The 13,045-nt window shown below is 54.3% G+C and overlaps 1 long non-coding RNA gene across 1 annotated transcript; it reads left to right on the top strand.

The window, feature by feature from the left end:
• Positions 1–7,287: 7,287 nt before the first annotated feature.
• LOC125162634 (uncharacterized) lies at positions 7,288–9,347 on the top strand. The gene is made up of 3 exons (XR_007151114.1): positions 7,288–7,397; positions 8,792–8,950; positions 9,217–9,347. It is a non-coding gene; the product is annotated as an uncharacterized LOC125162634 (long non-coding RNA).
• The last annotated feature ends 3,698 nt before the right edge of the window (positions 9,348–13,045 follow it).

Below are 13,045 nucleotides of genomic sequence, written 5' to 3'. Positions count from 1 at the left end.
CAAGGATGGAATGTGTGTGTGTGTGTGTGTGTGTGTGCGCGCGCGCGCGCATGAGCGACAAAATACAAGTCATGTAATCCGGGTGATTCTGCTGGCGGGCTCAATGCCCTTCTCTTTGAATTTAGAATTGGAGCTTTGCAATATACAGCCGGGCAACAAAAATCCATGCTAATCATTCTGAATTTCTTCTGCACGGAGAACAACATCAAATAGCAAAGAAACACCATGACAAGTCAAGAAAGGAAAATACTTTCTATTTTAGTACCTTGGGTACCTTTACTGGCACTCTTCTTCCTGCTTTTTGAACAAGGGCCCTGCATTTTCATTTTGTCCCTGACCCTGTGGCTTGTGCAGCGACCCCGAGATCTGTGTAGAAAGGAAAAAGGGAAGAAGCGAGCAAGGGCCTCGAGTAGTGTATGGTGAGCAGCACTGGGCTGGGGGCCCAGCACTTGCCTCCCCCAACCCAAATTTGCAGAGGGGAAGAAGCGAGGAGACTCGTTTGCACTCAGTTCAGTTAATCGAGTGGCCGGGCAGGCATCAGCAGTAACTTAGACTTTATCACAATATTTTCTTTGGCTCCTGGCTTCACCTTGAAGGTGAAGTTCGGTGAGGGGAACAGCTGCCGTGAGCTCACTCCCTGGGGTCCTGCTAGAGGCTTGTGAGCACAGAGTAAGCTCGTTCTTCTGCTCTGAAAAACAATCAGGCCCTTTCCCTCTTTTATTTATTTTTTCGTTTTAAGTCCAATTTAGAAAGGGCCGGGGGCCGTGACTCAGTCCTTCCTCCTCGTGTCCCTTGGAGAAGCTGAGGACGGAGCGTGGCGCCCAGTAATCTCCGGGAGCGATATTTACGACCCGCTAGGAGGTGGAAGGCATACACCATTGGTTTTCCTGTCGCAGCAGCTGGGGGGGGGCCGTGGCATGGGGGGGCAGGGGAGTGGACCCTGCCACTGGATGGCCCGGGTGTGGCCCGGCACCTCCCCTTGGTGTCACCAGCCCAGTTTCTCTGAAAGGCTCTTCTGCTTCTGGGGCTGGTGGGAGTGGAGAGCCAGGGGGACGGGTGGCCAATGGCCTTTCCCAGGGTCTGAGTAAGAGGTAGTCTCAGCAGTATGTTTGGGCACCTTCTGTGGTCCCCAACCTGAGGACCGGATGGGAAGAAGCATGTACCTTGGGCCCTCAGCGATCAGGAGGGAAGGAACAGAGAGAGGGGACACTGCCTGCCCAGATGGCGGGAAGAGGTCACCCTCGGGTGGGGGCTGGGGGTACGGTGGTTTATGGAATGTGCTCGCTGGGCCATTCCAAAGCTTTCTCTAGTATGCAAGCAGCACTGGGCAGTGTAGGAAGGAGCTGGGCTTTGCTTCATGGGGGTGGGGGGGGGTGAGCTCACAGTCTCGGATGCATGCCCCTCACATGGCCAGTGCAAGGAGAGCACAAGAGAGATGCCCAGTGCACGTGAGTTCTACTTGTAATCGGCGTGCCCCAGAATCTAAAACTCCCCAATTTTTAAATGTCACCCAAGTTGATGCTCTCCTTTTTCTTTGATAACAGCTCCTCTTAATTCTTGTCAGGCCCGTGGCCGTCCCAAATACGATTCACCTCCAGCAGCTGCTACGTGTGGCCAAATGACCAAGTTCAGGCCAATGGGCCATTAGCAGAAGTGATGTGGGCTTTGCAAGAACTGCAAGGCCTTGACCCCCCAAAGGAAGGGCACACCCTTCCGTGCCCTTCTGCTGCTGGCTGAATGCAGACCCAGACGACGTGATGGTGAGCCACCGTGGCCACTCTGGAGGGTAGCACTCTGGAAAGGAAGTGGAACAAGAAGGAGGGAGCCTGAGTCCCCAGCCCCATGGAGCCTTCATATCCACCTGCTCGTCCTCAAACAATTCTGGGAGAGAAAGAGAAAATTCTCACTTCCTTAAGCTGCTATTATTTGGGGTCTCCAGGTCAGCAGCTGAACCTGTACCCTAACGAATTCCTTTGGCAAGTATCTCAAGTTTTAAAACCACCGTGTGGGCTGACACCTGGTGTGCCAAAGAGAACACATCCCAGGCTGGGCACAACTTGTGGGACCACTAGTTTGCAACCTCTGCCTTAGATTTGGAAGCCTAAACCTGGGGAATAAGACAGGAAAGAAACGAGTTTTGTTAGAATCAAAGTAGAAGGGTGGTAATAATTAAAAGCCCAAGAATTATTTTGAGCTGTCTTTGCCAAGACTGCACTCAGTCCTTGTCCTGCATTGTCTAGTTGAATCCCCAGACAATCCTATAGGGTAGGTCCTCTTACAGATGAGGGTCCGAGGGTTTATGACAGTACACATGGACCAACACCCACTGTACATGTGGTCAGTGAGAGCCTTCGGGCCAGCAGGAAGCCCCAGAGACCGTGGACATGATGCATTCTAGTCACACACCCACCGTGGCAGAGCCGCGACTGTGGCTGGGACAGAGAGGGGAGGGGCCCTTCCCCTCCACAGACGACCAGGCAGTGGTAGCCTTGGGCCTCAGGAGAGGTGCCCCTGCAGCAGAGAAGCAAAGAGAGCAAACGTGGGAGAGAACGAGGGATTCCATCACTCACGGCTGAGTGTCAGAACTCCCTCCAACCCCTTCGGAAGTGGCCTGGACGGGAGAGGTGCCAAGAGGGTCCTGAGAGGGTGTTGAGACAGGGTGCAGATCCCCCCCCCCCCCTCAGGCTTGGCTGTGGTTTCCTGAGCCTGGCTGCCCTTGGGAGGACCCTCGCCCCAGGTCCCTGCCAGCACCCTGACTCATGCTTGTGTCGTCACAGGAGAACTGTTCCTCCAGACAAAGGGAGGAGGCCCGTGGTGTGCTTATGGGCAGCCGCAAATGAGGGGTCTCTGAGCCTCCGAACTGCAGCAGAGCAAAGCCTATTTTAAACCAGAAGAGAGAGGTTTAGGGGATGAGCCGGATATCCTGACAAGTTGGAAAAAAATAAGGCATTACTTCCCAGGGTGGCGGGCAGGGCACGGGTTTCGAGCCACGTTTCTGACCCTCCTTGACGTTTTGGTGGGATGATGGCAGACGAGCACCGGGCTCTGCCACTTAACTGGCTGTGTGACCTCGGATGGCTTACGTCACCTCTCTGAATCTCCGCGTCTTCTGTAAGATGGACGTGATGGGAGGGTTGTGAGGATTGAGTGGAGTCATTCGCCCTACGCGTCTGCATGATGAGGGCCGGATGAAACGCTCCACGAGTGGCGCCTCTTACGTTCTCCTGGACGGTGTCTCTCACTAGCGTATTAGTTTCTTCTTGCTGTGGTGACAAACTACCACACACGTAATGGCTTAAAACGGCACCGATTCAGTATCTTACGGTTCTGGAGTTCAGAAATTCTAAAGTCAAGGTGTCAGAAAGACTGAGTTCCTCCTACATGTTCCCAGAGGGACTCCATTCCCTTGCTTTGTCCAGCTTCTAGAAGCTGCGTTCTTGGGTTGTGGCTCCTTCCTCCCTCTTCAAAGCCGGCAGCATCTTGAAATCTCTGTCTCTGACCTCTGCCGCTGTCACCACATCTCCTTCTCTGACGCTGACCCTCTTGTCGCCCCCTTTCTGCGGCCCCTTGAGATGACACTGGGCTGCCCCAGGTCACTCAGGGGAATTTTCCATCACAAAACCCTGCATCACACCCATGAAGCCCCTTTTGCCACCTCAGGCTTAGATCATATTCATAGTTTCCGGGGATTCGAATGTGGACATCTCGGGGACTAATTACTCTGTCCACAACTGGTGATGGTGATTTTTTTTTTTTTTTTTTTAATGGGACTGAGAAGGTATCTTTAAGGTGGCTGTTTGGACTGAACGTTTGCAGCAAAGGCCCAACAGCAGTGGCTAAAACAAGATGAATCTCTTGCCAGAACTAAGGAGGGGCCCATTACCTCAGGTCCTCACCCTCTCCGCGTTGATGCTTCACCATCCTCGGAGGTGTTCTGGAAAGTTCTCCACCACATCTGCAGCCTAGCCAATGGGAAGGAGCGAAGGGGAGTGTCCACCCCTCTTTTCCCTCTATGAGCACACCCAGAAGTTGAACCCTTCACTTCCGCCATAATTCCATTGTCTGGGACCTGGCCCCCCAGGCACAGGCAGTTGCCTTCTGTTGAAGGTTGAGAAGCGTGGCTGTTTTAGGTGGCCAGTTGTCCAGTAACAGTAGGAGTTCTGATACTAAAAGGGAGGGAGGGAATCAATAGGAGGGGACAGATAGCGATCTCTGCTACAAGGCTGAGAGAGGAGAGAAAATTGAGGTCTCTGTCATGGGCATGGGGCTGGTGGAAACACTAAGCAGCGCCCCCAGGGGGAAGGATGTGGAAATACCCCTTGTACACACGGTTGGTAGCCTACCTGGCATCTGATTTCCTTCTTCCTTTTTAAAGTTTTACACTTTTGTTTAATGCTTACTTACTTATTTTGAGAGAGAGAGAGAGAGGAGGTGAGCGTGAGCAGGGGAGGGGCAGAGAGAGAATCCCAAGCAGGCTCTGCCCTGTCAGTGCAGAGCCCAACGCGGGGCTCGATCCCGCGAACTGTGCGATCATGACTGGAGTGGGAGCCAAAAGTCGGATGCTTCACCGACTGAGCCACCCAGATGACCCTCGTTCTTTGTTCCTAAGAGGAGCCCTGGTTTGTTCAAGATCGCAAAGTACTTGGCTAAAAAGTGTGCTCTCCCAGGCTCCCTTGAGACCACGAATGTGCACAGGAATCTGTTGGGGATTTCTGGAGTGGCTTTCAGTTTCCTGATATAAATGCCCTCCCTTCTGGCTTCCTTGGTCTTCCTTTTCCTACCAGAAGCTCAAGGTGTGGCAGCCAGCCATCTGGCAAACACGAAAAGTGGGCATCTTGATCAGTATCCCTGAGCCACCCTGACATCGGCCGACCGCCTGCCCTCAGGCCTCCTTCTACTGGAGAAAAACGAACTCCTGTTTGTTTAATCCTCTTTGCTCTGACAAGCTGGAATCTCCTTTGCCTGCCTGTTGGCTTTCTGCCCTTGCACCTTAGAGGGAGGCTTGCTGGAGGTCGTGCCCTGCCCATGTAGGCACAGCCCATGGCTTGTCCCACCCTTCCCAGGAGAGACCCACTGGGAAAGGAAACCAGTTGGAGCTTCAGAGGAAAACCAGGCCTCTTACAGACATGAACCAACTTGATCCTTTATCTGTAAATGGAAACCAACATTCAGGGGAATCTCAAGGCACGTGGGGAAAACAAATATCACAAAAGGGAAGGATCGCAGTGGATGAACGGAATACTTCACTCTGGAGCAAGCAGAGATAATTCAGGGAAGGGGAGAACAAAGATTTCATTCTAGTTTGTGCCTTTAAGAGGATTTGAGAGACGTTTGCCTCAACAAGAGTAGGTTGGTGTGAATGAAAATGGAGTAGTCAGAGGAGAAGAAAATGAGAGGAATCTGATCGTGCTCAAAACTTTCAATGAGTGGGCTGAAAACTAAGACAGATCTAGCCGATGACAAAGTTAGTATCTGGAGTCCAGGATCAAAGAAATGGCCTAGAATGTAAAAGGGAGAACACCAGAAGATATGAGAAAAGTTGAGACAGAGGGGATAAATCCAGGATTTCCAACCCCTGTGAAATGGGAATTTCCAAAGAAGGGAGAGAATGGTGGGGAGGAAATAATAAAAGAAACGAGAAGAACATTTCACCACACTCCCGGGAAAACTTAAGGTCTGCAGGTTACGTGTTCCACCAGGTTCCGTTTACAATGCATACCTACCGACATCAGGGGAAGTTTTAAAACTTTAAGAGTAAAGAGGCTACCATCCAAGCTGTGGGAAATAAAGCGTCCAACCACAAAAGACGAAGAATCAGATGAACGCCAGATCTGTCGCCTGTGTGGATACCATGATCCGAGGGCTAAAGATTTTCAATCTAGAGTTCCTTGCATATGGCTAAACAAAATTAAGATATTCTTAGACATTCCAGAATTCAAACGTTTACAATCCTTGTACTCTTTACGAACACAACTGCTCAAGGATCTATGTCAACCTCCTGAGAGAGAGAGAGAAAGGGGGGGAGAGAGAGAGAGAGAAAGGGACAGAGAACATTCCAAGCAGACTCCACGCTGTCAGTCCAGAGCCAGATGCGCGGCTCGATCTCACAAACCATGAGATCGTGACCTGAGCGGAAACCAAGAATCAGACGCTTAACCGATCGAGCCACCCAGATGCCCCGATTCCCTCATCTTTCAATGGGAGGATTAAGTAGAAGTAAACGTAGCGTTCAAGGTAAACGTTACCATCGGAAAAACTAGAAAAGCCGAACCAAGAACTATCAGCACTGGGGGAGGGGCTGGCGAGTCCTCTGGTAGAACGAGACTCTGTGTTACACTTTTCTCCCCCTTGATCTTAACATCCTGAGATACTAACGTCTTCATGTTCGCGGCTAAGACTTTCATTATTGAAAAGAAGTGTTATCACGTGTACGCGTGCATCTGTTACTGCTATCATTTGAGAAGTCACTTCCGTTTTCAAAAAGCCTACTTCTCTAAGGGCAGCGGGCCGTCTTGACCGTCCTGATTGGAAGTCACACATTTTGCAATGACAGTTACGGCGGGTCTGGGGCCCACTGCTAGCAGCCAGCTTGGCCTGACCCCTCAGTTCTGTCCAGTCACGCCTCCCTCCCAAATCTGGGGGAACGTCAGTCTGGCGGAGTCTTCTGAGTTCAGAATCTTGGCAGACTCGTCAGTTCAGTGGGAGCCCCAGGATTCCCCGGGGAAATGGCTGTTCTCCCCCAGAGGGAGGGGTGTGGGAAGAGGGGCCCAGGGAGAATCGGGAGGAGGGGTCACCGACATTGCAAAGAGAATCACCACTGGGGGCGTCTGGGACTTTGTGAAACCCGGTCTAGCAGAATCCCCTAGCTCCCCCGCGGCCAGTGTGGGGTGGAATCGCCCCAGCTTTGGGGTCTCTCCATGGTCACTCCTGGGTCTCTGCGGCCCTGCCGCCCCATCGGTGTGGGTCCCCAGGGCCCCCTTGGGAGCCGCAGCCCCTGCCGCAGGCCCCTCCGAGGGGTCCAGGCCTCCCGGGGTGGCCGTATCCCCGTGGTTCTGGCCGTGAGTCACGGCCCGGTCGGCTGTGCGGTCCCTGCTATCTCGGGGAGCCGGAGATCCCCGTTAATTCCCTCCAGCTGCCTCTCTGCAAGGCTGAGCTCATCTCTTCTGGCGCAGGAGGAAAGCGAGTTTGTTGTGTCTTTGTTTCATTCAGATGGTTTGGATGATGACTCACTTCATTTCTTCTTTCTTTCTTTTTAAACCAGGGCACCGTCTGGGAGTCGTTTTTGATTAGGAGCTGACCTCAGAAATATGCTCGCATCATTTTGAAAACATCTTCCAGCACCACAGAAACCGACTCAGAATGAGAAAGGACACTGAGTGGACGAGGGCCAGGACTGGGTGTGTGCTCGGGCCCCGGGGCCTTCCCGGGGCTCTCGGGGGGCGCGCGGGCCCGAAGGGAAGCGGGGGGTGCATCCCGGTCGTGCCCCCGGAAGCGTATTGGCCTGGCCCGGCTGGGAGCGATGATGACGATTGTCATTGCCCACATCACACCGGACACCGGCCAGTATTATTGACTAAAATCACGGGCCACGTGGTTTTGGTGGGAGGGGCATGGGTGACCGCACTTCGTACTCACATCTCCGATCAGGGGGATCTTCTTGAAGCTCCAGGTCTGAGTGGCATTGTCGGGCATGGCTCGGGAGCCGGGAAGGTCAAGGGGGAAGGTCGGTGCGCTTGACCCAGTTGGTCAGGATGGTTATGTGGGTGGAGTCAGGAGCACGGAGCCACGAGGCAGAAAATGTGAACCCAGGGTGGGTGTGGCAGAGGGAGGTCACAGGCCAAGAGCAGGGCATAAGTGGGGTCAGAGGCAGTGTTGACAGGAGGGAAGCAGGAGGCGGGCCTGTTGGGTGCACGAGGGTGGGGGGCAGCAGAGAGGGGTGGTTGACCAAGGGCGAGGGTCTCTGTTTTTATTTCTTGCTATGCCTCTGCTCTATGGTTCTCGATTTCCCAGGAGTTCACAGCCTAGAGGAGACCCGGGGGGTAGAAATCGGCTCCAAGTGGGGGGGTGGTTAAGGAAAGCTCCCGGTGGGAGGCGGCTTTGGAGTCACAGGGTGGAAGGGAAGGACCCGTGCGGGAGCCAAGAGAGCACCTGTGCACCTGTGTGGGAGGGCGCTGCTCCACTGGCAGGGGTTGGAGCGGAGGGAAAGGGAATTCTAGAAAATCCGAAACCTAGGTCAGAATAGACAGTGACGGTCTAATGAGAGTAGCAACGAGGATGCTGGAGGGAGGCCTGGCATCTCAATCTCCCGGTGAACAGCAGGTGCCTGGAAGGCAGAGGGAGGAGCTGGCCACGCCTCCCGCACGAGCAGCTTCTGGAATGGCGCCTCCTGGTGCCCATTTTGGGAGCTTTTGTGCGGGATGTTTGCCAATTGATAAACCATCCGTGGTGGGTCAGTGTGTTAGCTTCCCAGGGCCACGCCGTAACAAAGTGCCACAAACCGAGTGGCTTAAAACAACAATCTGTGTTTTATGAAACAAAATTTAGGGGCATCTGGGTGGCTCATTCAGTTACGCGTCCGACTTCGGCTCAGGTCGTGATCTCGCGGTTTGTGAGTTCGAGCCCCGCGTCGGGCTCTGTGCGGACGGCTCAGAGCCTGGAGCCTGCTTCGGATTCTGGGTCTCTCCCCTCTCTCTGCCCCTCCCACGTTCATGGTCTGTCTCTCTCCATCTCTCAATAATAATTTAACGTTAAAAACAATTTTTTTTTTTTAACAAAATTTACTCCCTCACAGATCTGGAGGCAGAAGTCCACAGTCAAGGTGTCAGGAGGGCCAACCTTCCTCCCAAAGGCTCCAGGGAGGAATCCAGTATTTTCTCCAGCTGCTGGTGGCCATGGAACTCCGCTCTCTGCCTACATCTCCACAGCCTTTTCTGAGTCTTTCCCTCTTCTGGTGAGGACTCTTGTCATTGGATTTTGGGCCCACCCCCCAAAATTATCCAAGATGATCTCGTCTTGAGACCACTGACCTGATTATATCCCCAGAGGCCCTTTTTTCAAATAATGTAGTGTTCACAGGTTCCCGGTGGGCGTTTTGAGGTGGGGGGCGCCCTTCAACCTACTACAGTCAATAAGGTCAATTTTCCCCCATTCGGTGGCAGCTTCTTGAAAATAGAAACTGTACATCTTTGTTCATTCATTCATTCATTCATTCCACAGATATGGAGGGAGCGCCCAGCACATTCCAGGGCCAGTCACGGGGAGCTGAAACCATCCCAGCAGATTCAGTGCCCACCCTCACAGAGCTGACCTTGCAGTGGGGGAGGCAGACCCAGCAAAACCAGAAACACAACTGCGCGTTGCAGGGAGAGCTGCCAAGGGAACAAGGGAGAGGCAAGGCCAGTAAGGGTGGGGTGGGGTGGGCCAGCTCTAATCAGGGAGGGCAGGGAAGGCTTCTCAGAAGATGGGACCCGTAAGCTGGGCGCTGGATGCTGATAAGGACCTGGTTGGAACCTCCCCCTCTCTCCTTGACTGTGCGATCTCGGCTGAGTTGCCTAATCTCTCTGTGCCTCAGTTTCCTCTTATGTAAAATGTTGATGGTGACAACACGTCCTTGGTGAGCCGTCCTGAGGACCGGGTGAGGGAGCCCAGGAAGAGCCCTCAGAAAGAACTTCAGGGTTCCTAGAACCTGCCCAGTGAGCGATAGCTAATCCTCATAATCCAGTACTTAAATGTTAACATTATTAGCCCATGAGCAGAGGGATGCACCCACATTTTGTCAATCATTTGAGGGATATTTATTTTTAAGAATGAAAAACACATCAAAGTAGGGATCGTGTAACACTCTGAAACGCCTTGGGCTTCCTCACTCTTATAACAGCTTCACTTTGGGTTTTGTCTGAATGAGACTAGGAGGCATGAGATGTCATATTCTATTCAGGGCTCGGGGATTTAAAACCTTTGGAGAGGCTGGCCGAAGTGCCTGTGACTCCAGTCACTACTTTGGGCAGAGCAGGCTGAGTCCTTGTGATTCAGCCCACGATCCAGGGACGGACTCGGTCAGCAAGGCTCCGGGCTCCTACACCTTGTCGCCTCAGCAGATTGTGGACCGAGGTCAGGCTAACCTTGTCCTGAGGCGAGACCCAGAGAAGGGACAGAGAAGCCCCGGGGGAGCTGCTCTGGCCGGGGGTGCACGCGGGGAGAGCCCTGGGCCCAGGCTCCAGGCCTGCGGATCCCCAGCTGGGCCTCCAGAATCTGTCCCTCTAGGGGGCAGTAGGGCTCCACTGAGCGTCCCCATCTCCATCTCCCAGAGGCCAGGAAATGCTCCTGCCTTAGGACCCGCCTCTGGCCTCTGTGTTCGGCACGAAGGGGAATTTCTGCACAGACTTCGCCTTGGCTGGGCCCAGAGGTTGCATCTTTTCACGCTCGGGTGTTGTGAGGCCAGGGGCGGGGGCGGGATGCTCCTTAGGAAGTTCGTGTCACTGTAACACGAATCTTTCTAAAAATCAGAAGTCCAACAGCTGCATGCACGTGGGGGACACGTTGGGGTTCCAGGCCAGCATAGGAAGGCCACCTCCTGTGGCTGGGGAAGGTAGGCGGATTTCTAAGGCTAAACGTGTGCACGTGGAGGGGCGCCTGGAAGGCTCAGTCGGGTAAGCCTCCTACTCCCACTCAGGTCATGATCTCACGGTGTGTGAGTTCGAGCCCCTTGTTGGGCTGTGCACTGACAGCGTGGAGCCCGCTTGGGATTCCCTCTCTCTCCCTCTCTCTCTGCCCCTCCCATCCACTCTGTCTCTCAAAATAAATGAATAAACTTAAAAAAAATATATTCACGGGGCACCTGGGTGGCTCAGTGGATTAAGTGTTCAACTTCGGCTCAGGCCGTGAGTTCGAGCCCCGTGTCAGGCTCTGTGCTGACAGCTCAGAGCCTGGAGCCTGCTTCGGATTCTGTGTCTCCCTCTCTCTCTGCCCCTTCCCCGCTTGCTCTCTGTCTGTCTCTCTCTCTCTCTCAAAAACAAATAAAAACATTGAAATTTTTTTAAATAAGTAAAAAATAAATAGAAAAATATTCACATGAAGATGTGCATTTCCATGTGCACGTTTATGGCCAAACTCAGGTTTTTAGACTAAAAACAAACCTCTTTGGCTGGCTCTTCTCTGCCCATCCTGGGGAGCACCTGCTCCCCCCGCCTCTTGCTCGGCAAACAAGGGAAGCCCCCGGGGTGTCTTTGGTGTAGCACTGAGACCACAGATCTGCCCCTTGTAGCCCCGTGGCCCCACCCCCCGGGGGCAAGTGTGGGGGTTATGAGCACATCTGCCTTGGGCGCTCGCAGCCCTGGGTTCTGATCCTACGTTGGCCACTGCATGCCGTGTGGTCCTCAGTAAGGATCCTCCCCGACCCGCCCACCTCGCCTGAGAAACAAGGGAGACCTGCCTTGCAGGGTGGGCTGTGGTTCCCGGACGCCATTCTGGTGACAGGATTCCTGGAACGGGCCTAGACGGTGCCAAGCGTATGGTAGCCATGCCCCACAACACTGCCAGCCACCCTGCCTGCGAGACTCCTCCTGCCTTGACCTACTTCTCTCCCCCGTGACACTTGTCACTTAGCTCAGGATCTTGTCTGCGTGCTGTTTACAACCTGCCTCCCCACTGCTGTGTCCCCAACACCCTGCTCGGGGCGCATAGTCAGCCTCAAAGTGCACGAATGAAAATGGGCGCTCTTCGAACCGCCGCCTGGGCCTCAGTTTCCCCAGCCGTGCAACAAGAATGGCGGGGTTGTCAGTCTCAGAGGTTGCTTTGGGGGATTATGGGAGCAAAGCCGTGTGGGAGCGCCCGTCCCAGGCACTCCGCAGATGCAAATTTGCTGCCGGGTTCTGATTTCGGGTGTGGTCCAAGGCGTTACCGGGCTGCCGGGAGAATCGCCAGCCCACCGGCAGCCTCCAGGTGCAGCTCTGCCCCATGGGCCACCGGCCACCCCTTTCTACAGACTCGGCCGGTGAGGCCTGAATTGGTTCCCTGCACCAGGCGCTCTCGTGTGGGATCCTTCCGGGTGCCAGGTGGAGGAGGCCCGGACTTCCTGTGCAAGTGGCGGCATCGAGCCCCCGGGACGGTCCCGGCTGTCACTCTGTGTGAAACAGCCCGAAGCTGTGAGTCTCCGGCGGGGAGGTGGCCCGCGGTGGGTGCCTGACCTCCCGTGGCGGCCAAGAGTAAGGACTCCTGAGGCTCGAGTCCCAGCTGGGCACCTTTCCCACCCAGTGGCCCCTGGCAGGGGGATCCACACCTTCGAGCCTCAGTTTCTTGTAAAGTGGGGGTGATGCTAACCTCCGCCCCCAAGAGCCACAGTGAGAAGATAACCAGCACCGTAAAGGAGAGTCATTACTGTGCTGAGATCAGTGTTGAGACAGGAGTTGAGGCCCCGAAAGGTGTGCCCGTCCCAGTCCCCAGAACTTGTGCAGGTATATTATGTGGCAAGTGGAGGGGGGGTGGGGGCGGGATTAAGGTTGCTAATCAGCTGACCTTACCATAGGGAGCCTGGCCTGGAGGAGATCCCATGTAACCACAGGACCCTTAGCAGTGGAAAAGGGAGGCAGGGTGGCCAGCGTCCAGGGGACACGGCGAGAATGGCCCCACCCCTGCTATTGCCAACTTTGAAAATGAGAAAGGGGTCATGAGCCAAGGAACGCGGGCGGCCTCCAGAAGCTGGAAAGCACAGGGAAATCCTAGAGCCTCCAGAAGGAACAGAGCCCTGGCCACACCTTGCTTTTAGCCCAGAGAGGCTTTCTACCTCCCAGGCCATAAGGCGAGAACGGTTGGCTTTAAGCTGCACGTTTGTGGCCATTTGTTACAGTGGCCGCAGGAATGTCACGCGGAGGGCCCCCCCTCTCAGGAGGATTTGACAACGTGGGGACCAGGGGGGACCGGTCTCAGACCTGCTCACAGTGAGTTGACACTCCTAGAATCCTGGTCCTTTATAAATGAAAGAGAGAACTTCAAGATCGTGTCGTTCAGCATTTCAGAGTGAGATGTCCCCAGAATTAGTCCAGAGCAG

The sequence above is a fragment of the Prionailurus viverrinus genome, chromosome A3 (genome assembly GCF_022837055.1).
Source record: "Prionailurus viverrinus isolate Anna chromosome A3, UM_Priviv_1.0, whole genome shotgun sequence".
In the NCBI taxonomy this organism is placed as follows: domain Eukaryota; kingdom Metazoa; phylum Chordata; class Mammalia; order Carnivora; family Felidae; genus Prionailurus; species Prionailurus viverrinus.
Note: the sequence above shows the minus strand (reverse complement) of the source record. Positions and strands in the feature narration are given on the sequence as shown.